Source organism: Pinus tabuliformis, chromosome 5_2, assembly GCF_031772625.1.
Source record: "Pinus tabuliformis cultivar Carrire ecotype Pingquan chromosome 5_2, CPIR1, whole genome shotgun sequence".
NCBI lineage: Eukaryota > Viridiplantae > Streptophyta > Pinopsida > Pinales > Pinaceae > Pinus > Pinus tabuliformis.
In genome coordinates this window covers 48,982,311-49,007,729 of record NC_142306.1, presented here as the reverse complement: position 1 = coordinate 49,007,729, position 25,419 = coordinate 48,982,311, and the positions used below count along the sequence as shown (strand labels likewise).

The window sequence follows — 25,419 nt, the reverse complement described above, 5'->3', positions numbered from 1 at the left end:
AAAATGTCAACAAGTAGAAGGAAATTTTTAGGTTACGAACTAAAATGATCAAAAGCATTGATAATATCCACATATCACACAAAAAATTTAGACTTGCCTCATATTTCTGAACAATTTGACTGATACTATACCATATTTATATAGGGACAATGAAAAATAAAGGGGAAAAATAGTTAGTTTTTGAGAAGTAGAAATAACTTTGTGACTATCGTAAGAATATAGATATTTAAAAACCAAATAGCACAAAACTTTATAGACATATGAGAATATATAGCATCAAAACTTTAGATTCAACCCATCATTATCATTGTCAAAGTTCTTGGAAGTCTATATAGATTACAAAAATAAAAGCCCAAGGGGTTTGCTCAACCAGTTTCGCCAATATTGTTGGGCATTTAGATAGTTGCATGCTAGTAGGTGCCCAGCTGGAATCCCCAAGCAAGATGCACTAGTGTATGCCAACAAGTTTACTAGGGATGTCACTCATGAATGTGGCAGAAGCATCCCTTGGGTTTCCTCACAAGGTTTTTCTGTACAAAAGAAATTTACGAGCCAAGGCTCACGCAGAGGCAGCCAGGAGCTGCGCAGTGCGTTAGAGAGCCAGCGTGGGTGACGCAGAGGCTCTAAGGGCTAACACAGTGCCTCCAGAGGCTAACATAGGCCGAGCTATGGTGACGTTGGGCAGAATCTAGGCCAGAAAGGGCTAACGCAATCCCTAGAGGTTGACGCTGGGTTTTCGTGGGGCAGATTGGAGTTGGTCGCTGTCGGAGTCTTTATCCCGAGGTTTCAGCCGAAAATCTTTCTCCGAAGGAGAGGTACTACTGCTGAGATTATTCTCTGTTGGGTGAGCTAGTTTTGGCACTCAGATTGTACTCTGAAATTGCTTAATAATACAAACCCTCAGATAGTTGCACCGGTTTTCCCGCATTGGGTTTTTCCGGAGAAATTGGTCCAAAAACAATGGTGTCACTTGTGTGCTTGTTTTTTTTCCTTCAGTTGATGATCTATAATGTGTTGAGCATGTACTTGTATTTATTTTCAGTATTTACATGGTAAATAACTTGTTAATTAATCAGAACACGTAGGCAGAAATAAATCAGAAAAATACATAAAGGGTTTCTAACAGTTAGACTTAGAAATTCCAACACACACTTGGATTCCTTCTTGTGAATGCTTCCTCAAGTGTCATATTATCGAGAATTCTATGAGGACTTCTATTGATCCAGGTGGATATTGGTGGCCACCTGCCAAGTCCACCTCGACCCCCACCATTGTTTCTCTCAGCATTTTCAGTTTCCTTAATTGTAGCACAACTTACTATTTTTAGCAGTTTTTCATGTCCTGAATTTTCGGAGCCGTTTTGAAGCCCTAAACGACGTTTTTTGGGAAATCTGGGGGCAACATGGGTAGTGCTCGGACAGATCTTTCTAACGAGCTATTGTACGCGTCAAACGGAGATCGTATGCCAAAGTTACAACCCCGGGAAGTTGGTGTACCAATTTACCCAAACGAGGCCCACAGTTTGGCGTTTCATCTTCTAGGGTTAGGTTTTGGAATGTTAAGGGTTTTCCATTGTTTCTCAACAGTAAATAGGCCTTCGAGCCTCATTATAACACAGTTCAGAGGCATGTAGCCACCACATCTCTTCTTAGAGATAAGCTACCATCGCCCTAGCTAATTTATTTCCATTACTGTTTGTAAGCATATTTCAGTATTTCACATTAATGAAATGAAGTATTATTTCCGCTGCATATCTGTGTTTATGGTTATCTCTGTAATTTGTTGCGTTCCTGTTTAAGTCTAGATCAGTGGTATCAGAGCAGTCTGCTTTTTCTCTGTTTTTCTTTGCATGTCCCCAACAAGGTCGGGATATAAGGAGTTAGGGCTTGAACTGGTTGAACCTTTGCAAGACCAACCTCGCAAAACCAGACGGCCTCCCATGGCAGATGAGAAGAAAGACGAGGGGGCAGGAGATCCTATCAAAATCTTGCTCGAAGAAGCCCTTGAGCAACAACGGAACGCGATGATGGACAGCGTTGCCCAGATCCTTCAGCGGATACCCAGAAGCGACGCATCGACTTCCAGCAGCTATTTTGGAAACGCCACGCCCTTTAAGGTACAAGTTAGTTTTGAAATCCCCATATTCGAGGGTCAGATAAACGCAAATGCCGTAGATAAATGGTTAAATCTGCTAGAGGGTTATTTTTCTGTTCATGAATTTTCGAGTCGGGAAAAGATTATTTTCGCTCTTCTCAAAGCAGCCCCCCATGTCAAGGACTGGTGGGAAACCTACTGCGAGCAGAAGGATGAAAGTACTGGCTCACTATTTTCAGCCGCACCCACCTGGAATTCGTTCCGGGATGCCGTCAAGGAGCACTACTACCCTGTTAGAAGCTATGAGGATGAATACATAAAGTGGACCATGCTGCGGCAGGGAAGGGACCAAGACGTGCCGGAGTTCACCAATCTTTTCCATACCCTTCGCACAAAGTTGGGTATCAAGGATTCGGAGCAACATTTGATACTCAAATACCGCGGCTGCCCGCACAAGTACATCCACGAAGAAATACAATTCCTGAACATCTCCTCACTCGGTACAGCATACTGATATGCCGTCAAGGTCGAGCAGAAGTTTAAACAAAAGAAGCAATACTTTGGATCTGCGAATCCAAAGCAAGGGAAAGGTGCCCCTAAACCACAGAGCAAAGGACAAAGCCAAGGCGAGGCAGCCCAAGACAACCCGCCGAAGCTGCAAGAAAAGAACAGCGCCGCGAAGCCGAAGAAGGACACGGGAAAATGGTGTGAGTTCCATAAGAGCTCCACTCACAACACAAGTGAGTGTCGGGCCAAGCAGTCACTAGTGGTTGAGCTAAAGGTTTCAGAATCAGATGCATGTTCCGACTCTGAGTCAGAACCCGACAAGGGGAATGACAAAGGGAAGTAGATCATTGATGCGGATCCCAACGCCACTGTTGCTACCGCCAAGATCCAGAAAAATGAACCCGAAGATCCAGAGGAGGAGGAGCGTCTCTTCCACTCCCAGATGTGGATAAAGGGCTCCCCGATACAGTTCATTGTTGATAGCGGGAGCCAAAAGAACCTCATTTCGGCAGAGGTCGTGAAGCGGTTGGGCTTACCGACCACAGCACATCCACAACCGTACACCATCGGGTGGCTTCACCAAGGACGAGATCTTCGCGTGAGCCAACAGTGTCGCCTTCCATACAACATCAAGCCCTTCACGGATGAGGTATTGTGTGACATTGCTCCCCTTGAAGTTTGTGATGTATTATTAGGACAGCCATACTTGTGGAAGCGACATGCTGTGTATGAATCAAGGCCCCGTGCTGTTATTATTACATTGGGAAATAAGTTGTACAAGATACCAGAGGTAGCACCACCTACCGCCATCTCTTTGATTACTGCAAAACAATGCAGTAAGCTCATTTCCAAAACCGGGAAATTTGTTTTCCTGATGATACGCCCTCAAGGAAAGAAGAAGACGGTGGCCGCGGCCTCCAGACAGGGCCCCTCCGCACGACAACTACAGATGGACAAGGTCGTGGAGGAGTACGAGGACATCTTCACCTCCCCCGCAGGGGTTCCTCTGCACTGTCAAGTCAAGCACTCCATCGATCTGACCCCAGGTGCGCCGCTACCCAATGGACCAATTTATCGGCGCTCCGTTCTGGAGAATGATGAAATCAAGAGGCAGATTCAGGAGCTCCTGCAGAAAGGTCACATCCGTCCGAGTTCATCGCCTTGTGGGAGCCCGATCGTGTTGGTACAGAAGAAGGATGGGACATGGAGACTCTGTATTGACTATCGGGCGCTGAACAAGATCATTGTCCATAATAGGTACCCGATCCCGCGGATTGATGACCTCCTGGACCAACTAAAGGGGGCGAAATATTTCAGCAAGATCGATCTGAAGTCAGGATATCACCAGGTACCAATCGAACCATCTGATGTGTGGAAGACTGCCTTCAAATCCAAGGAGGGCCTTTTCGAATGGTTGGTTATGCCTTTCGGATTGACGAATGCTCCTGCAACCTTCATGAGGCTAATGGATGACATCTTGCGGCCATTCACCAACTCATTTGTAGTAGTATACTTGGATGACATTCTGATCTTCAGCCAGAGTTGGGAAGAGCACCTCCACCACATCCGACAGGTTCTCCAAACACTGCGGCAACACAAGCTATGTGCCAATTTGGAGAAATGCACTTTTTGCATGACCTAGGTTCAGTATCTGGGATACATCATTGATGAACAGGGAGTGCATGTGGATCTAGCCAAGATCCAAGTCATTCGGGATTGGCCCTCTCCAACCACTCTAACAGAGCTCCGCAGCTTTCTAGGTCTTGCCAACTTCTACAGCAGGTTTGTGTTGGGGTTTTCTCATATTACTTGGCCCTTGAGTCAAGTCACCAAGGGAGGAGCGAAAGCAAAATTCTTTTGGTATGAATCTCAACAGAAGGCATTCATAGAGTTGAAGGATCGCCTCTACACGGCACCAGTGCTCGCGTTACCAGATTTACAACAACCATTTGAGGTCGAGACAGATGCCTCTGACTATGCTATTGGGGCAGTCCTTACTCAACATGGACATCCAGTGGCATATCACAGTGAAACACTTTCAGACACAGTCCGGAAGCACCCCACTTATGATAAAGAGATGTATTCCAATGTGCAGGCCTGCCGACAATGGAAGTATTACATTTTGGGGAAGGAAACGATCATCCACACAGACCACCACCCCCTGCAGTTCATACAGACCCAAGGGAAATTGCAGAATGATCGCCATCAGAAGTGGTCTACATACCTGCAACAATTCCACTTGAATATCAAGTATAAGAAGGGCAGCACCAATAATGTTGCAGATTGCCTCAGTCGACCACCGATCATGGCGTTAACCACCGTGCTCAACTCTTATGGGCACAAGACTTCTGATTGGCCACTTCTCTACAAAAGCGACCCAGAATTCGGCCACACATACCAGACACTCTTGGAGGGTCGGCATGTTCCAGATTTTCACCTCTAGGATGCCCTGTTATGCCACCTAGGTCACCTTTGTGTTCCTTCAAGCGAGCGTGCCAAGATGGTTTGGGAAGCACACTATAGTCGGGTTGCTGGGCATTTCGGGGTCGAGAAAACAGTGGCAGTACTGCAAAATTATTTCTATTGGCCGAATCTTCGACAGGATGTTGGGAAGTACATCAGATCATGTACTGCCTGTGCCATTGCCAAACCGACCATCAAGAAGCACGGCCTCTATACCTCGTTGCCTACCCCTAGTCGACCTTGGGAATCCATCTCCATGGATTACATGTCTAGCCTTCCTTCCACTAAGCATGGAAATGACTGTGTTTTTGTGGTCGTCAACAGGTTCTCGAAGATGGCCATTATGGCGGCCTGCAAGAAGAATATCACAGCAGAAGCCACTGCTAAACTCTTCTTTGAACAAGTGTAGGTGCACTTTGGGATCCCACAGTCTATCATCTCAGATCGGGACAGTCGGTTCCTCAGCACATTTTGGTCCAGCCTCTGGTCAATGCTGGACACCAAACTCACGAAGTCCACAGCCTTCCATCCTCAAACTGATGGCCAAACAGAGGTTGTCAATAGGATGATTGTGCACATTCTGCGCATGTATAACTCAAAGCATCCGCGCACATGGGACGAGAGCCTCCCCTATGTTCAGCACAGCTACAACCGAGCTCTTCACAGCTCCACTGGCCATAGCCCTTTTTAGGTGGGTTTGGGATTCCAGCCACTATGCCCCATTGATGTGGCCATGCCACTTGCAGCTACTCACATAAATTCAGCTCGTGTCCAGTCCGAAACAGATAAGGCCACCAGCTTCATTGAGCGCATCCAACATATTCGCCAGCAAGTCCATGACATTCTGGAGAAATCAAAAGCCAAGTACAAGCAGCGACATGATCAACATCGGGTGCCACACAAATTTCAGGTGGGCGACAAAGTCTGGTTGCATTTGCAAAAGGAACGCCTTATTGGAGCCTATCGGAAACTGAGACCACTCTGATATGGTCCTTACACCATTACTAAGGCTGTGGGAGACAATGCATTTGAGCTCAGGATTCCCCCATTCCTTGGCCTACACCCAGTGTTCAATGTGGACTGCCTTCAGCCATACTTTCCACCATTGCTAGACACATCCGACATTGCAGAACAGCTCACACCCACAGAATTAAATCCAGATTGCATGGAACACGCTGCAACTGATCAAATCATGGACACACAGATCAAGAACACTCGCCAACAGAATATCCAACTGTATCGAGTTGTCAAAGCAGGCCAACTCCTTTACCAGGGCAAGTGGCTCACCAGGGGACAAGTTCAGCAAAAGTTTCCTCATCTCATGGAGGAACTCAACGCAATGGGGACCATTGCTTCCTAAGGGGGCAGGAATGATCCAGGTGGATATTGGTGGCCACCTGCCAAGTCCACCTCGACCCCCACCATTGTTTCTCTCAGCATTTTCAGTTTCCTTAATTGTAGCACAACTTACTATTTTTAGCAGTTTTTCGGGTCCTGAACTTCCGGAGTCGTTTTGAGGCCTTAAACGACGTTTTTTGGGAAATCTGGGGCAATATGGGTCCACGAACCCATGTTGCCTCCCAAAGTGGTAGTGCTCGGACAGATCTTTCTAACGAGCTATTGTACACATCAAACGGAGATCGTATGCCAAAGTTACGACCCCGGGAAGTTGGTGTAGCAATTTACCCAAACGGGGCCCACAGTTTGGCGTTTCAACTTCGCATCTAAACTCCTTGAATTTCTCAAATACATTTTGATGTGTGTGGACCCATGTTTTTCTAGAGCGATCATCAATAAATGTTACATAGTAAAGATGATCTCCAAGTGATTTGTTAGACATGGGCCCACACACATCAAAATGTATGAGGTCTAATATTTCTTTAGACCTTGTTTCACTATTTGAAAATGGTTTTCTTGTATGTTTTCCCAAAGAGCATCCCTTGCAAACTCCTTCACGATCTTCTTTGATATCGGGGATGCCATGAACTAGATGTTTAAGAGTAGGAATGACCTTGTAGTGAAGATGACCATATCTTCTATGCCATAGCTCAATAGGAGATATTTCCATATGAACTAGGGCTTGAGGAGGTGGTGTAATGACTCTATACAAACTTCCTTCACGAACTCCAATAACCCTAGCTTTATCAATACTTAATCCTTTCCCCAAACCAAAACCTTCCATCAACAAAAGCAACTCTATCCCCTTTATCTTCTAAAACAAGAAATTGAAAGCAAATTCTTTTTCAAACCTGGAACATATAGTATGTTGTTGAGATGTAGTTTTGCTCCATTCTCCAGCTTCAAAGATGTTGATCCCAGACCTCTAACAACATAGCTTTTGTTGTCTCCCAATTCCACTACATGGGAAGATGGTTCCTTTGATAGAGTTTGTAGTTGTTTACTTTCCCCTGTCATATGCCTTGATGCTCCACTGTCAATGATCCATGCATTATCATCATTAAGTGATCCTGTAAGTGCAGCTAAGAACCCTTGACTTTTGACCTTGTTGAATAAGTAGTAGACAATCTTCTTGATCCATCTTCCTGTAGAATTGAATCCCATTCTTATCATAGAGGGAGTAATCATTTCCTTTAAGCCAACGAAGTGATCTTCAATCTTCTTCGACCTTAGCTCTGAAACCATGTTGAGAAATCAATGCTAGTAGGATTAGGGTTAGATTTCTCTTTCTTGATAATTACTTGTGAATTATGTTGGCTTCTTTTACTTATTTGTTATATTATCTTTCATCAAGCAATTACCAAATTATGTGTGCATGAAGATCACAAAAAACACAAGACACAAGATGTAGGCACTCTGCCAGGGAAAAACCCCTATCTAGGGGAAAACCCAGTCAAAAATATCTTCCTTCAATAGTTTTCCTTGAGACTCTTCAACCTAGACAAAGGCCTCCTCCACACCAAGCCAACCTCTCCTTCTTTGATCCAACTTTCGACCTAGCAGCAGCAGCACTTCGACCCTAGCAACTTCGACCTTGATAAGGAGACTTTGATCTCCTAAACCAGCCCACACAAGAGAGAGAAAGAGACACCAAAACTTCGATTTTCTTCTTCCCTTCCTCCTTGACCAAACTTGCACTCCTTTTAGCCTCTTCCTTCGACTTCGCACTTTTCCTAGCTTCCAACTTCAGATATCGAACTATGTGTGAGAGAGTGAGATGCACCAAATGAAGTCGAACTGCCTTTTGTATATATAGCCTTCCAATGAGGTTGAATTGCATTCCTCGAGGCCGACTTGATCTTCTTGAGGCCGACTTGGTGTGGAGGTTACATAATTCATTTTTGATTAAAAAAATATTATTTTTACATCGTTCGAAAGCCCAAGAAGGGTCTCATAAAATATACAATGACTCTAATGACTCTTTATTAATCCTAGGAGTCCACAATGGGGACTTTAACTAATAAGATGATGACCCAAGCATGAACCCCATGCTTTAATAAGTCATTGTAACAATAATAATAATAATAATAAAATTGACAAATCCATTTTATGAAGACCGAACCTAGTTACATTTTTCAACAGTCCACACTTTGGGTTGGGCCTGGAACGATGCCCCGGAGGTTGATGTAGGTAAAAAGAAAGATAAAAGCATAATATGGCCACACACAACAGGAAATGCACCACAAAATGCAAAAGATGGCCAGGACAATAAAATTTAGCACATGGGCAAATGCCAAACATGAGCTCTACCCTCTATCATTATGGCCATCACCCTGGTTCTAAGGCCCCTATGAGTGCCCCTGCATCATTAAGGAACCCATGATTGTCCCAACCCTGGTGGGCGATGAACTACCCAACCTTAAGGGGGTAATAACTGCTACATACACATCATGCTCTCATCCCCTACAGCCCCAAGTAGTAGAAGAAAGACAAATCAATGAAAGGAAAAAGGCATATGAAGAAGGGTGGAAAAACAAAGGTCGGGGTAACTCATGTACCATGATTGCTCCCTCCTACATTCATATACCCAAGGTGTGGGCTTCCCTCATTCTAGCTTCCCTTGTACCATGGCATGTGACTTGGAGCCTTCCCTATTGCCCCACTCTGTTCCATCATCATTTCACATGACACCTACCATTTGATGGATGTACCATGGACTTGTCACTCCCTTAGAGGTTGAAACCACCTAATAGGGTCCTTTATTAACCTCTCTTGTCGAGCAAGGTAACACTTGTACATTCTAAAGCCCATTTGGAAGGGCATGCCACTATGAAGTGTCCACTTTTGCCCTTGATTAACAAGCTTATTTACTCAATTGCACTAATGATTGGTTGTATTGGAAGGTGAGGAGACACATTGGATCTTATACAGGATTGCAAGTGGGTCTCCATCTTGGACTTGGCCTCCCTATACGGGATCCAAGCCCTTCAGAGGGTCATAATGGCACTTGTAGGGTGAGCGTTGAGAGCCATGGGCCTCCACCACAGCAGAAGCCTCCACCACAGCAGAGCATCGATTGCTATACCATGGGCTTCTTCAACACCACACATTGCTTGTTCATGCCCCAACCATACAAAGACGGTGATGCACTTGGACCATGTTGCCCAGTTGGCCACACATTTGCACCCAACACTTGGCAGTTGATCCAAGGCCCATATGGGGTTTTGTCTCATCTAGAGAGACACAGGAGGGCATGCATCATCTTCTACCCCTCATTGATGGAGCATCGACTTGTTATTGAGCCACTGGAGACCCATGAGACCATTACTTGTGCCCCACAGCCACATTGGAGCACCATAGGATGTTTTGCTTGGAAATCTAGGGGCCACCCCCTTGATCATCATTTTTGGAGCCCTCCTCTTCATCATGGCACTTTGACGACTCATTCAAAAGTTCCAACGACCCTCTTGACCATTATTCTATCATTTTGGCTAGCTTTGGATGGCATATTTTTTACTTATTAGGCTATTTGGTGGGCTTGTCACCAAAAGAGATGTTATTTGCACGTTAAAATATTATTTGGGGCTTAATTAGGCCAAATTAGGCAAATTTGAACTTGAGGAGCCTCATATAAATATAAGATGCCTCACTTGTGTTTATCATCATCACTTGGATTTCGATCTCTCTACTTCTTTGTCATGTCCCTTCCCAAATAAATTTGTAACAGGTTTTGGTCTCTCCACAATTTTGCATAAATTTTGATAAGTAAAAGAACCCAAGCATTTTTGACTTAGGAACTTAGGAGAAAGGAAGGCTGAATTAGATTGCTAGTGGAAGGTGGGGACCACCCACGTGGGAAAACGCACTTGGGCACTTGGGCAATTCGAATTGCCTTGGAGGGGAATCGAATGGCTTGGAGAGGGGCCCACATGGAGGGAAGGAAGGCCCACGAAGATATAAGGAGAAATATCTCCCCAAATGAGGTATGGACTTGCACATCGAATTTACTTGTGTTGCTCGAGTTTCTTAGCCGAGTTACCTGGTTGTTTAGCATCGAGTTTCTCAGGTGGGAGACTCAACCTTTCCTTCGGGGGACTTCGAGTGCCACCCTAGGAAGGCATTTCACACTACCTTGAGGAGAACCGGAGGAGATTTGTGGCCATACCACTCAGCCTTCGAACCAGCAGAGCGTATTTCTGGAACATGCAAAAGGGGAAACACACAAAGGTGATTGGGAGTTCATCCGGGCAACACTTGCCGGGAAAGTTTGGAGAGTTGGAGTACAACAAAGGATCAGCCTTTGGGAGGAGTTTGGGAGCAGGAGGTTGCTGCATTTGGGCAGCTCGACTTACAGCTTTGGTGGACTGTGCAGAGGGCCATTTTGGGGCTCACGTGGGAGTTGGTGGAGAGAGCTACGGAGTTGGGGTCAGTTGAGAGAAGGGAGGAAAGCCATAGGGGATAGCATCTCAGTGTTTGGGGCAGATTTGGAGGGCTTTCCCAGCCAATTCCAGACAGGCCGAGATTGCCAGCGTGAGGAGGAGGACGTGGTCCTTGGAGGTCGATTTTCAAGGGTCTGAACTAGGCCAAACCCTTCCTGGGTTTTGGTGGGTTTTGTTGAAGAGCCGAGAGCTAAAGTTGCAGAATTTTCTAAGCATAGGAAGCAGGGTTTCCAACACATCCTTTCCAGCAGGCAGTGCAGTTTTCTGGGCAGCGTAGATCACCTCTGGAGCAACAGTTGGGCAGCTCTAGGATCATCATTTGCTCACCTGGGTTATGTCACGTTTGTCCATGGAGACAAGCTCAAGTGCACCATTCCATCAATATTGTATTTTCCCCAGAAATATTTAATAAAATGTCTCAGATGTTCCCTATTTCCAGTGCTTTCATGGGTGTTTACTGATTGTATCTCATTTCTGGATGTTGGTTTGTCTATTTGCTTTGTGTATCACTAAATTTCCTAGTTAAGAACATTACATTCTTGGAACTTCTTTTTGCAATATTGATGGATGGATATACTCTCATTGTCTTGTAAGTACATTTTGATGTTATATTTTACAATGATTAATGTTTAATGTATGTGTTAAAATTGGCAACTAGGGCCAAACTCCACATCGGTCATCTTATTTATGACAGTTGATATTTTTCTTGGATTCCTCTCTCCGAGAGGTATAGGATTTGTTGTCGCGCAGATTGACACGACAACGCTCAGACCGGGGGCTGTCACTCTGATCCCCGATCCCTCCGTTTAAGCCTGTCTCCCGCGGCTAAGGGGGGTAGTCCCTGAGAGATGATGAGACCAACTGTCGACCAGTTGGTTGGGAGACACGAGACACGATATGAAAAGCACTAGATAGATTTGATTAATTTAGCAGACCAGTGCCTTAAGAGATTGTTATTAAAATGATTACTTGTTAGATGATTATAGAAACATAAACCATGAACAACAATCATTTGTCATCAGCTAAATCACAATGCTCTTAGAATGACCAAAACGATATCCAGCAACTAAAAATTTTGAAGAGATAAATGCCTTAAAACACCACGAGAATCGTAAATCATTAACTAGATATCAATTTCGTATCTCGACTTGAAAATTTAGATCTCAGCATGAAAGATATAACATGAAAACAACTGAATCTGGCAAAAATAATTTTCCACAAAATTTTAATATTTTTTTAAAAAATTTTAAATCTTTTTTCAATTTTTTTTTTATTTTTCAATATTATAAAAATGAAAATTAAAAATCTAAAAATTTCAAATTTCAAATCTATTCTAAAACTAAATTATATTAAAACTAAACTATATAAAAAATAAAACAAAGCCTGAATAAATCTTTTTTATATTTTTTATCATAAAATCAAAATCTAAAACAAAATAAAATCGTAACTATAAAAATCTAAGGACTAAACTTTAAAAAAACTATATTAAATCTAAACAAAACTATACGAATTGCTTAAATCTAACCAAATCAAATTAAAATCTAAACTGAAAAAAAAAAAAAACAAAAAACAAAAAACAAAAAACAAAAAACAAAAAACAAAAAAACAAAAAAACAAAAAAAAAAACTACGTTGAAAATGAAAACGGCATTTTTTATTTTCATATGATAATTTTTAAAAAAAGGAACAAAATAAATCCTAATCTAATCCGTCATAACGTAAGTCAAACAAAAAAAATGCGCTTTCAAATAAATACACAGCATCGCAAAACCTTACCTCGGCATATAACAGTCAGATAAAACAACGGGCTGCCGGCGTGGAAAAAAAAATTTGAACTGCCCACGCAGATACGCACGACGGGTTCGATATTACCTGTTCCGTCTGATTGGGATCTGACACAAGATGTAAAACTCAGTTCACGGCTGGTTTGTATTCGAGGATAGGGATCTGGTATCGATAACCTTGTGTCTGCTGGCTATGAATCACAACAAATCGGCCCTGAATTGCCCCTATGCTGCTGCGTAGATCGTAAACCCCAGCTCCTCGATCACGTCAAAGGCTCTTGTTCGTTTTGATGGTGGACGTAGCTGGTATTTGAACGTTTTTTGAAACCCCCCAACGCATGGAAATACACACTGTTGGTTTTACTTGGGACGGCGGCAGAAGAAATTGCTTCGTGACTTGCTTGTCTCAGTCGACGGTGGAAGGAAGGCGACGGCGGCAGAAAAATTTGAAATCGATTACATGCTACGCAGGCTCTTGAAAGATATCACCTTGCCTAGAGATGCTTCGATTTATTTGGTGATTAAAACAGGAATCAAAACTCTGCGTGATGGACTCAGAATGTGAACACCTCCAAATTCTGACGGCTAAAGCAACGCAGCCACGCCTCAGTTGATGGTGATGAACAGTCAAGATGCCATTTAGGACTTCGTTTTCCAGTGAACTGATTGAAAAACCGACGCTGCCGGTTCGGGCGAAAAATGCAATCTTGATCTCCTTCTGAAAATCTGGTCTTGATGAAAACCCTGTACAAGAAAACAAAAAAAACCCTCATGAAAACTGCAAAAGAAAAAAAAAATTTAAAAAACCCTAGACAGCTGATTAATGTACAAACTTTTTTGGCCCCTTAGCAGCCAGATTTAGCAGTAAGCACAGAAATATTTTAAAGAAGTAAAGATTTTCAGATTTTCACTGTGAAGAACTTCAGAAAATCTCTCATGCAAACTAAAAAATAAACTGAATGATAGACCCAGGATCAAATCCCACTGGGCTCAGCAAAAAAAATGCTTGTGGGAGTTGGCTGGTTCAGCCGAGAACTTCCCCGAACGCCCACAAATTTCCTTCAGAAAATGTTTTCTGCACAGCTCAAAACAACCATCAGTAAAGAGGGCAAAAATGTTGCTAGATCTCAGAAAGTAATGGAGATACCTGCCATTACTTTAGAAACCCTAACAGCACTCAAACCCCAGCAAGTGAACAAGATACCTATGCTCACAATACTCTACGAAAAGCTATTATTAATGGCTGAAAATAACATATGCAGAAAATTAAACAATCTCACAGCATTTCAAGAGAGTAACACCAGCAAGATATGGACCCCAAAGTCTTCTTTATTAACCAGAAACAGATTTACAAGAGAGCTTCTTCAGTCTTAGATTCACAGATCAGATCCCTCTGAACTGACCCCTAGCACCCTATATAAAGGAAATGACTCCAACGGCTAGTTCGAGTGATCCATGCTGAAATGATCTCGATCGTTGATGAGGATCAAGACATCTCTTGATCTCATCCGTCGATTTATTAAAAAATAATATTTTGCATGCATTCACTTAAAATATTATTATTTTATTATTTTAGGGTTTTTGCTCTATTTTATGATTTTTTTATTATTTTATTATTTTTTAATTTTTTTATTATTTTATTAATTTTTTATTTATTTTAAAATGGATCATCGAATTAAGCCTTCAGAGACATCACCTAGGACCTAGGACTTAGGACTCATGAGGGGATTTAAAACATTTTCAACCCTCAAGACACATTTCATGATGACTTTTACAAATTTACATCTTAAGGGGGAAAACCCCTTTAACATAGACCCTCACAAATCACCCAGTTCTGCGACAAAACTATAATCTAGCAGATCAACACACTAGGATTCTCCTAAAGTTCTAATGACAAAATCCATCCCGGCTTTGGGGTCAGGTTTGAAGGAAAACTCTGCCGATCCATGGATCGGTGAGACGAAAAACCTTCCGGGACGTAGATTACCACTAGAAAGTTAGGTCCACCTAGGCAATTCACATACACGACTCATATCTGCTAAGATTATTTACAATTAATACATGCAGACTGGGTTTACAATTAGATTGATCAAGCTGCTGATGATTGCTGGATGGCGCGGACACGCTGATCAGGTGCTGCCCCTTTCTTGCAAAGAAAAAGGGGGCGTACTGCATGGGTAGTTGACCGGTAGAGGTTAACATCTGGCTCTACTTGGGGACACGTTGCTGCTTGCAGGAATGTGAGAATCCAGAATCTGCATCCATACAACACAAAAATAAGTAGCGTCCATCCAAAAATCAGCATATACATTAAGCACAGGAAAGAAAAAAGCTCTTCATTTATTAACTATCTAAAGCAGAAATGAAAATGCGAAAAAACAAAGAGTAGGGTTAGAAATACGATACAAAAGATGCCCCATGGCATCAGATGTGTTCAATAAAGTGCATACTGAGCATTTGCCTGCTTTCAGGCAAATCTGTTGGCTGCTTGTCGGATGTGCCATGTCCAATTTTGCATATGGTAGGACTTTTTCCTATCCGAAAATCAAGCTGCTCGCGGCCGTCTGATGAGTCAAATCTTCTTCTTATTTTCTTTCTCTTGCGCTTTTTATTTCTGGTAAGTCGAAATACTGATGACCTGGAACTTTCTGTTTCGAAACTATCAGATGAAATGTGTAAGATATGCATGCTAAGTCTTTTTGTGTCTTGCATCTGATTTTTATCGTTTTTAAGCTTATCTGGATCACCTTCAATTAACCACCTAATGACCTCCTCATAATAAGATGGAACTTGTTGCGGCAAATGAGAAGGCTCCTGGTTTCTCTTATCATCTGACCATTGTTGAATCTTTTTAACTTGTATTCTAATGGGATCCATCTGACTAGAGCATTCATCCCTTATAGTACTGATTTGTATGGCATGGTGTTCTTGCATGTGTTTTATTACTTTATCATTCTTTTCTTTTATGTCCATCAAGCAATGTTGCATGAGATTTATTTCTTCTTTATGATTCGCTTGCATGTCAACCAACTGATTGTTATGATTGAACGTCATAGAGTCAATTTCCCTATCATGATCAGCTTTCATGGTCACCATATTTTCCTCTAAGACTGACATCTTGCTTTGCATGCTTCTAATTTCTGTTTCATATTTAATTTTCATGGCCTCAATTTCCTTAGCATGCTGATTTTGTGTGACCTCCAACTCCCTATTACGTTTTTCCAGGTGGGTGCATAAAGTTTTAACATCATTGATAAGACTAGTTTGATTGCTTTCCATATTTCTTACCAGCATCATTAGATCTTGTATAATTTGCTTTTGTTCTTCCCTTTCACTATTATTTGTCCCTGATTTTTCACTATCATGAACTTGGTCTGCGATATTTCCGGTGGATGACACATTCTGATCTTGAAAACTTTCTTCAACAGCTGGATTTTTTATAAGATTACTTTCTTTCTTTTGCACAATTTTAGAGGTAGAAGGCAAGCTGTTTGGACTATCATATCTATCTTTAAAAGCATTGAGAATGTCTTGTAAAGAAGTGAAAAAATCATTAGGAAAATTATTAAACCAATTCAAGGCATCACCCTCTAAAGAATGGACAAATAGACGCATCTTGAAATCTTCATGATTATACTGAGGAAGTCTACAATATATGATCATTACACAAGTAAACATGTTTAAATGCTTTCTAACAGCGACCGAATCACCACCCGAGAACTTAAATAATTTACCAATGGCTTCTTTCGGAAGATCATGGAGATTATCAGTAAAATGACATGGTTTAAATGAATAATCCATGATGAACAATAAGGGATCAAATGGATGATAGAAAGAGATTTCTGCTCAAGAAAACTAAGAGATGAAATAAGTGGAGTCGCCACTTGAACAATGAATCTGATTCTAGGATCCAAAAAGTAACCACAAGCAGATATGAGGAAAGCTTCCTGTCTGGGAAAAATGAGAAAGTGGAGTTGCCACCCAAACAAGAAACAAACCGAAGAGATGCTACTGATATGGCGAAAAATAAGGCAATAAAAGATCCAAATGATAACCCAAAAGGTTGAATTTGCCAGCTCAAAATGAGAGATGACAAAGATGAGAAGGTGAATGTCGATGAAACCTCCAGGAGCAGAAAAACTCTATCCCTGGCAACGGCGCCAAAAAATGTTGGCGTTGCCGGGCCAGATGAAAAGATAAAAATGAGAAGGAAGATTGTCGTTGAAACGCCGAGAAAACAATTTCCCCGGCAACGGCGCCAAAAAATGTTGTCGCGCAGATTGACACGACAACGCTCAGACCGGGGGCTGTCACTCTGATCCCCGATCCCTCCGTTTAAGCCTGTCTCCCGCGGCTAAGGGGGGTAGTCCCTGAGAGATGATGAGACCAACTATCGACCAGTTGGTTGGGAGACACGAGACACGATATGAAAAGCACTAGATAGATTTGATTAATTTAGCAGACCAGTGCCTTAAGAGATTGTTATTAAAACGATTACTTGTTAGATGATTATAGAAACATAAACCGTGAACAACAATCATTTGTCATCAGCTAAATCACAATGCTCTTAGAATGACCAAAACGATATCCAGCAACTGAAAATTTTGAAGAGATAAATGCCTTAAAACACCACGAGAATCGTAAATCATTAACTAGATATCAATTTCGTATCTCGACTTGAAAATTTAGATCTCAGCATGAAAGATATAACATGAAATCAACTGAATCTGGCAAAAATAATTTTCCACAAAATTTTAATATTTTTTTAAAATTTTTTAAATCTTTTTTCAATTTTTTTTTATTTTTCAATATTATAAAAATGAAAATTAAAAATCTAAAAATTTCAAATTTCAAATCTATTCTAAAACTAAATTATATTAAAACTAAACTATATAAAAAATAAAACAAAGCCTGAATAAATCTTTTTTATATTTTTTATCATAAAATCAAAATCTAAAACAAAATAAAATCGTAACTATAAAAATCTAAGGACTAAACTTTAAAAAAACTATATTAAATCTAAACAAAACTATACGAATTGCTTAAATCTAACCAAATCAAATTAAAATCTAAACTGAGAAAAAAAAAAAAAAAAAAAAATCTACGTTGAAAATGAAAACGGCATTTTTTATTTTCATATGATAATTTTAAAAAAAAGGAACAAAATAAATCCTAATCTAATCCGTCATAACGTAAGTCAAACAAAAAAAATGCTCTTTCAAATAAATACACAGCATCGCAAAACCTTACCTCGGCATATAACAGTCAGATAAAACGACGGGCTGCCGGCGTGGAAAAAAAATTTTGAACTGCCCACGCAGATACGCACGACGGGTTCGATATTACCTGTTCCGTCTGATTGGGATCTGACACAAGATGTAAAACTCAGTTCACGGCTGGTTTGTATTCGAGGATAGGGATCTGGTATCGATAACCTTGTGTCTGTTGGCTATGAATCACAACAAATCGGCCCTGAATTGCCCCTATGCTCCTGCGTAGATCGTAAACCCCAGCTCCTCGATCACGTCAAAGGCTCTTGTTCGTTTTGATGGTGGACGTAGCTGGTATTTGAACGTTTTTTGAAACCCCCCAACACATGGAAATACACACTGTTGGTTTTACTTGGGACGGCGGCAGAAGAAATTGCTTTGTGACTTGCTTGTCTCAGTCGACGGTGGAAGGAAGGCGACGGCGGCAGAAAATTTTGAAATCGATTACATGCTACGCAGGCTCTTGAAAGATATCACCTTGCCCAGAGATGCTTCGATTTATTTGGTGATTAAAACAGGAATCATAACTCTGCGTGATGGACTCAGAACGTGAACACCTCCAAATTCTGACGGCTAAAGCAACGCAGCCACGCCTCAGTTGATGGTGATGAACAATCAAGATGCCATTTAGGACTTCGTTTTCCAGTGAACTGATTGAAAAATTGATGCTGCTGGTTCGGGCGAAAAATGCAATCCTGATCTCCTTCTGAAAATCTGGTCTTGATGAAAACCCTGTACAAGAAAACAAAAAAAACCCTCATGAAAACTGCAAAAGAAAAAAAAAAAATTAAAAACCCTAGACAGCTGATTAATGTACAAACTTTTTTGGCCCCTTAGCAGCCAGATTTAGCAGTAAGCACAGAAATATTTTAAAGAAGTAAAGATTTTCAGATTTTCGCTGTGAAGAACTTCAGAAAATCTCTCATGCAAACTAAAAAATAAACTGAATGATAGACCCAAGATCAAATCCCACTGGGCTCAGCAAAAAAAATGCTTGTGGGAGTTGGCTGGTTCAGCCGAGAACTTCCCCGAACGCCCACAAATTTCCTTCAGAAAATGTTTTCTGCACAGCTCAAAACAACCATCAGTAAAGAGGGCAAAAATGCTGCTAGATCTCAAAAAGTAATGGAAATACCTGCCATTACTTTAGAAACCCTAACAGCACTCAAACCCCAGCAAGTGAACAAGATACCTGTGCTCACAATACTCTACGAAAAGCTATTATTAATGGCTAAAAATAACATATGCAGAAAATTAAACAATCTCACAGCATTTCAAGAGAGTAACACCAGCAAGATATGGACCCCAAAGTCTTCTTTATTAACCAGACACAGATTTACAAGAGAGCTTCTTCAGTCTTAGACTCACAGATCAGATCCCTCTGAACTGACCCCTAGCACCCTATATAAAGGAAATGACTCCAACGGCTAGTTCGAGTGATCCATGCTGAAATGATCTCGACCGTTGATGAGGATCAAGACATCTCTTGATCTCATCCGTCGATTTATTAAAAAATAATATTTTGCATGCATTCACTTAAAATATTATTATTTTATTATTTTAGGGTTTTGCTCTGTTTTATGATTTTTTTATTATTTTATTATTTTTTAATTTTTTAATTATTTTATTAATTTTTTATTTATTTTAAAATGGATCATCGAATTAAGCCTTCAGAGACATCACCTAGGACCTAGGACTTAGGACTCATGAGGGGATTTAAAACATTTTCAACCCTCAAGACACATTTCATGATGACTTTTACAAATTTACATCTTAAGGGGGAAAACCCCTTTAACATAGACCCTCACAAATCACCCAGTTCTGCGACAAAACTATAATCTAGCAGATCAACACACTAGGATTCTCCTAAAGTTCTAATGACAAAATCCATCCCGGCTTTGGGGTCAGGTTTGAAGGAAAACTCTGCCGATCCATGGATCGGTGAGACGAAAAACCTTCCGGGACGTAGATTACCACTAGAAAGTTAGGTCCACCTAGGCAATTCACATACACGACTCATATCTGCTAAGATTATTTACAATTAATACATGCAGACTGGGTTTACAATTAGATTGATCAAGCTGCCGATGACTGCTGGATGGCACGGACACGCTGATCAGGTGCTGCCCCTTTCTTGCAAAGAAAAAGGGGGTGTACTGCATGGGTAGTTGACCGGTAGAGGTTAACAGGATTGATCTAAAGACCATCCGATTATGACATGTTCAAATGAAGTTATGAATTTATTTTGATTATGGTCAAATTGTCAAGGTCGGCCAGCAAACTTATGTAGGCTCAAAAGCCCAATAGTCACGTCTATTCATCCTCAACGTTGCATATAAATAGAAGGTGACTTAACCTCATTTGGACACACTCATCTTCACACTTCTCTCTCTCTCCCCTCATTGATTGGGTACGGATTTTTGGGCCTCTCTCTCTCCACATGTCCGAAATTTCAAGAGGCTGAACTTTTAGGAGGCCGAAATTTCATGAGACCGAATTTCTGGATAGTTTGACCAGCTTTGACTGCAACTAGGGCTGACCATAGGTGGGTTGTTTGGCCAGAATTTGACTGGACTGAATTTGACTCTTTTGAGGGCTGTTTTATCTTGTTGTTTAGAGGCCGAAGTTGACTGAAGTTGACCAATTTGATGAGGTTCAAATCTGCCTTGTTGACCAACATTGACTTTTCTGGTCAGGGCTATTTTTTGCTGTTATAAATTATCAGATTTATAAATTGTACTCTCTCTCTGTTGAACTATTGAAGACTAATAGAAGATTTGATCAAGGGTTTCCCCACGTTGGGGTTTGTCCCTGGCTGGTGCCACATCTTGTGTCCTCTTGTCTTGGCTTGTCTTCTACTGTTTATGTTTATGTTCTATCTGCATTTTACTATCATGTTGATGTGATTGCTAACGTGAATATTGATATTGGGCTAATAAATAAATTGAAGTAAAATTGCTCTAAAGCATAGAACATACCATTGCCTAAAATTAAAATGGTATCAGAGCTGAGGTGAAGACAAAGCCCAAGCAAGAGTGAAAGAGCAATCACCAAAGAAATTTGGACAAGGACAAAAGGTTCAATGGGTTCCTCATCCTACTTCCCGGCTGAAGACAAGCTCCATGATAAATCTGACTATCACGGATGGAAGATGTCTCTTGATTTGACCTTGGAAGCAAAAGAAGTGATGGACTATGTGCAGGGTAAAATCCCTGAACCTCCTTCAAATGCACCAGTTGCTGCAAAGACCAAGTACAATAGGGCTAAAGTCAAAGCAAAGAAGATTATTAGGGATTCCATTGACAAGCATCTGGTGGCCTACATCTCTGCACTGAAGACCTCTAAGGAGATCTACGACAGGTTGGTCAGCATGTTCAAGGTTAGTAATGTTAATCAAATTCTATTTCTCAAGAATAAGTTGAAGGATATTAAAAAAGGATATTCAATCCTATTTCTTGAGGATTACTGAGATCAAGAATGATTTACTCTCGATTGGAGAAGTCATTCCTGACAGGGAACTTACTCTCACCACCCTTGGAGGACTCCTACCTAAGTGGCATGTATTTAGAACCACCGTCCTCAACAATGATCGAATTCCAAGGTTTGAAGAATTGATGTCAAGATGCATTCAAGAAGAAACAAGAATGGTGGAGCAAGAAATGCCTTCTATAGAAGCAACCCCACTGCATTCTCCGCTCATGCCAAAAGGAGAAATAATGCAGGATCTAAAGGTCATTTCCATGGAGAGCCTGGATCTAAGGGAGGAAGGAAGGGCAGGTGCTTTGTTTGCAATAAGTTTGGCCACTATGCAATGGAGTGTCCAAATATAAGGGACACATCGCATGATGATCATCACAATCATTCCAGGGGCAATTTCAACAACAACGATCAAAGGACTGGCAAGTCCAATGGCAAAGGAAAAAGGAATGCAGGGCATCAAGGAAATGGTCGACCTTCCAAGAAATCGAGTAACTCCAGGTATGAAGAATCAAATGTTGTTAACAATAAGCAAAAAGAGTATTATCTTATATCGACCCTCTCCACTGCCTCTCCTCTAGACACTTTGGGAAATTGGTTGATTGATAGTGGTGCCTCAAGGCACTTCACTGGATAAAAGGAAGCCCTCTCTAATCTGATAGAAAAGGAGACAAACTTGGAGATCATCCTTGGAGATGATGCCACCTATCCCGTGAAAGGAGTAGGGAATGTTACCCTTCAATTGAATCAAGGTAACATTATTCATTTGCAAGAAGTACTATATGTACTTGATCTCAAGAAGAACCTATGTCCATTTTAGCCATGGAGGGAAAAGGATTCAAGGTGGCATTCATCGATGGAAAGGTACGTGTTTGGAAAATAAATTTTAAAGATGCTTTTACTCTTGGGTTCAGGGTTGACACTTTGTATCAAGTTGGAGGAAGTCCATTGGGAGCCATGTCTTGCGACACATTTCTACAATCTGAACTATGGCACCGGAGGTTTGCCCATCTTCATTATAAGGCCCTACCTGATGTGAGACAAATGGTGACAAGAATGCATGAATTCAAAGTAGAGCATGAAGGTGTATGTTCAGGATGTGCCAAAGGAAAACTTACAAGGGGACCATTCCCCTCAAGTAATAGCAAGACCACAGATATATTGCAATTGATCCACTCCGACATATCTAGTATGATGCCCGTAAACTCTTTGGTAGGATACTTATATTATCTCACCTTTACAAATGATAATTCTCAGAAGACCTGGATCTACTTCTTGAAGAAGAAGGATGAAGTGTTCACCTGGTTCCGACTCTTCAAAGCCTTGATCAAAAACCAATCTAAGAAGAAAATAAAGATATTGAGGATTGATAATGGGACAGAGTATGAATCCAATGAATTCCAAGATTATTGCAGAGAAGCTAGCATTAAGAGGGAGACTACAACGCCATACACTCCTGAGAAGAATGGTGTGGCTGAAAGGAGGAATCACTCTATTGTAGAAGCAGTGCGTACCATGCTTCATAATCAAGGCCTTCTGAAGTTCCTATGGGCTGAAGCTACAAATATCGTCGTGTATGTTCAAAACTGATGCCCTCATCAAGCATTGGACTCCAAGGCTCCTGAAGAAATGTTCACTGGTAAGAAACACGATGTCTCTCATTTTAGAATTTTTGAAAGTCCCATATATTTTCATGTGCCGAAAGAGAAAAGAAGCAAATTGGGTGCATTTGGGAAGAAAGGAATCTTTGTGGGCTATAGTGAAAATTCTAAGGGATATAGAATTTATGTGCTTGGTCAAAAGGAAGTTGAGATAAGTCACGATGTCACCTTTGACGAAGATATGGCCCTCGGGAAGATCAACAACCTTCCTATCCTAAGGAAGGACAAAGAAGCTGACACCAGAAATCAGGGTGCAAAAGAAGACGAAACGATGTCTGATGTTGATAAACCTATGGATCCTATTGATCCTCCTCCTCATGAGCCCTCCTCCTCCAAAAGGAGACCCTCATGGCTTAGGGAGACTCTCGAAGATGTCGAGAGACACATTACACCAAGGGGGACTTTCCATGAAAGCAAGGAGTCGAATAGGTATCAAGGATATTTGACTGCCAAGAGCACTATCATTCAAAATGAGCCTTCATCATTCGAAGAAGCCGCGAAGCATCAAGTATGGAAGGATGCTATGAATGAAGAATACGAGTCAATTATGAAGAATGATGTTTGGGATGTGGTCCCTATACCCCAGGACAAATCGGTTGTCACCTCTAAGTGGCTCTACAAAATCAAGCATGGAGCTAATGGAAGTGCAGACCCTCTCATTCACAAATGTAAGAGGGAGTTGGCTTCTGAATTTGAGATGAAGGACCTAGGACCGATGCACTATTTCCTAGGGTTGGAGGTCTAGCAAAAGCCGGGTGAAATTTTCCTCTCTCAAGGAAAATATGCTGTGAAGATATTGGAAAGATTTGGGATGGTGGACTACAAGCCTGTGACTATTCTAATGGAACTTAACTTTAAGAAGTTATGTGGTAGTATTGTTGGACCTGAATTGGGAAATGCTTTTGAGTATCATCAACTCATATGAGCACTGATGTTTTTAGTGAACTCCCATCCGGACATATGTTTTGCAGTTAACACATTGAGCCAATATATGGTTCAGCCTCATCATATACATTGGATTGGTGCCAAGAATCTTTTGAGATATCTTCGGGGCACAATCACTCATGGACTGAGATACGCTGCTGGAGATGTGAGGCTGCATGCTTATTTTGATACTGATTGGGCTGGCAGTGTGGTGAATCACAAGAGCAGTTCTGGATGTTGTTTTATTTGGGTGTTGCTTCATTATCCTGGATGAGCAGGAAGCAGAAATTGGTTGCCTTGAGCACCGTCGAGGCCAAATACATAGCTGCTAGTATGGCCTCCTGTGAAGCTGTCTGGTTGAGGAAGCTCTTCAGTGAGTTGTTTGGACATGTGTTGGATACCACCGTGATCCTCTGCGACAACCAGAGTGGGATTCGATTATCAAAGAATCATGTGTTTCATGATCTCTCCAAGCATATAGATATCAGGTACCACTTTATATGGGATATGGTACAACGAGGAGCAATAAGGCTCCATCACATTGGGATTGATGAGCAGGTCGTCAATATTCTAACAAAGCCCTTGGGGAAGGTCAAGTTCTTGGCCTTCCGAGAACGACTTGGAGTCATGGAGAGACCCTCTTATGAGGGTCCTGTATGAGATGGGCATTGAGCTTTGGGAGTTATGGGGGGCTTGGGGTACTTCTTGGAGCGATAAGCAACCATAGGGTGAGTGGTTCAGCCTTCCCTTAGTGGTTTGTTGCATACAGGGTGAGTGGTCCAGCCTTCCCCTGCGATACCCCTTGGCAACATGTAGGCAGGATGAGTGGTTCATCCTTCTCCTGTTGAGACATCCTAACCATGCAGCCTGGGACTCATGGGAAGTACCTCTCATCTGGCCAATGAGTAGGGAAACGAGGATAGGGACCATAGTACCACTGATGGACGCATCATGTACTACCGTACTCCATATGCTAAGATGACCGATATTGATCTGGGATCAATTGCAACTGACTTCGGATCAGTAAGAGTGGTATGAGACACTCTTTTGATTGGAACTGACTTCGGGTCAGCAAGTATGACACACTCTCCTTTGATTGGGGCTGACTTCAGGTCAGTAGAGAATGGTATGATACATTTTCGATCACTTCTTCTTCATAGTTTAGCAGAGCAGTGCAGTGCATTGATGGCAGAGATAGTACAGATTGGCAGATGGATTAGCAGATGGAGTTCTCCCTAGTTGAGAGGGAGTGTTAAAATTGGCAACTAGGGCCAAACTCCACATGGGTAATCTTATTTATGACAGCTGATATTTTTCTTGGATTCCTCTCCAAGAAGTGGAGGATTGATCTAAAGATCATCTGATTCTGACATGTTCAAATGAAGTTATGAATTTATTTTGAT

The 25,419-nt window shown here is 41.6% G+C and overlaps 1 protein-coding gene across 4 annotated transcripts in view; it reads right to left on the bottom strand.

Moving 5' to 3' along the window:
• The window catches only part of UPL7 (ubiquitin-protein ligase 7), a 331,482-nt gene that overhangs the window by 258,338 nt on the left and 47,725 nt on the right, over positions 1 to 25,419 (bottom strand). The gene's annotated exons all lie outside the window — the stretch shown is intronic.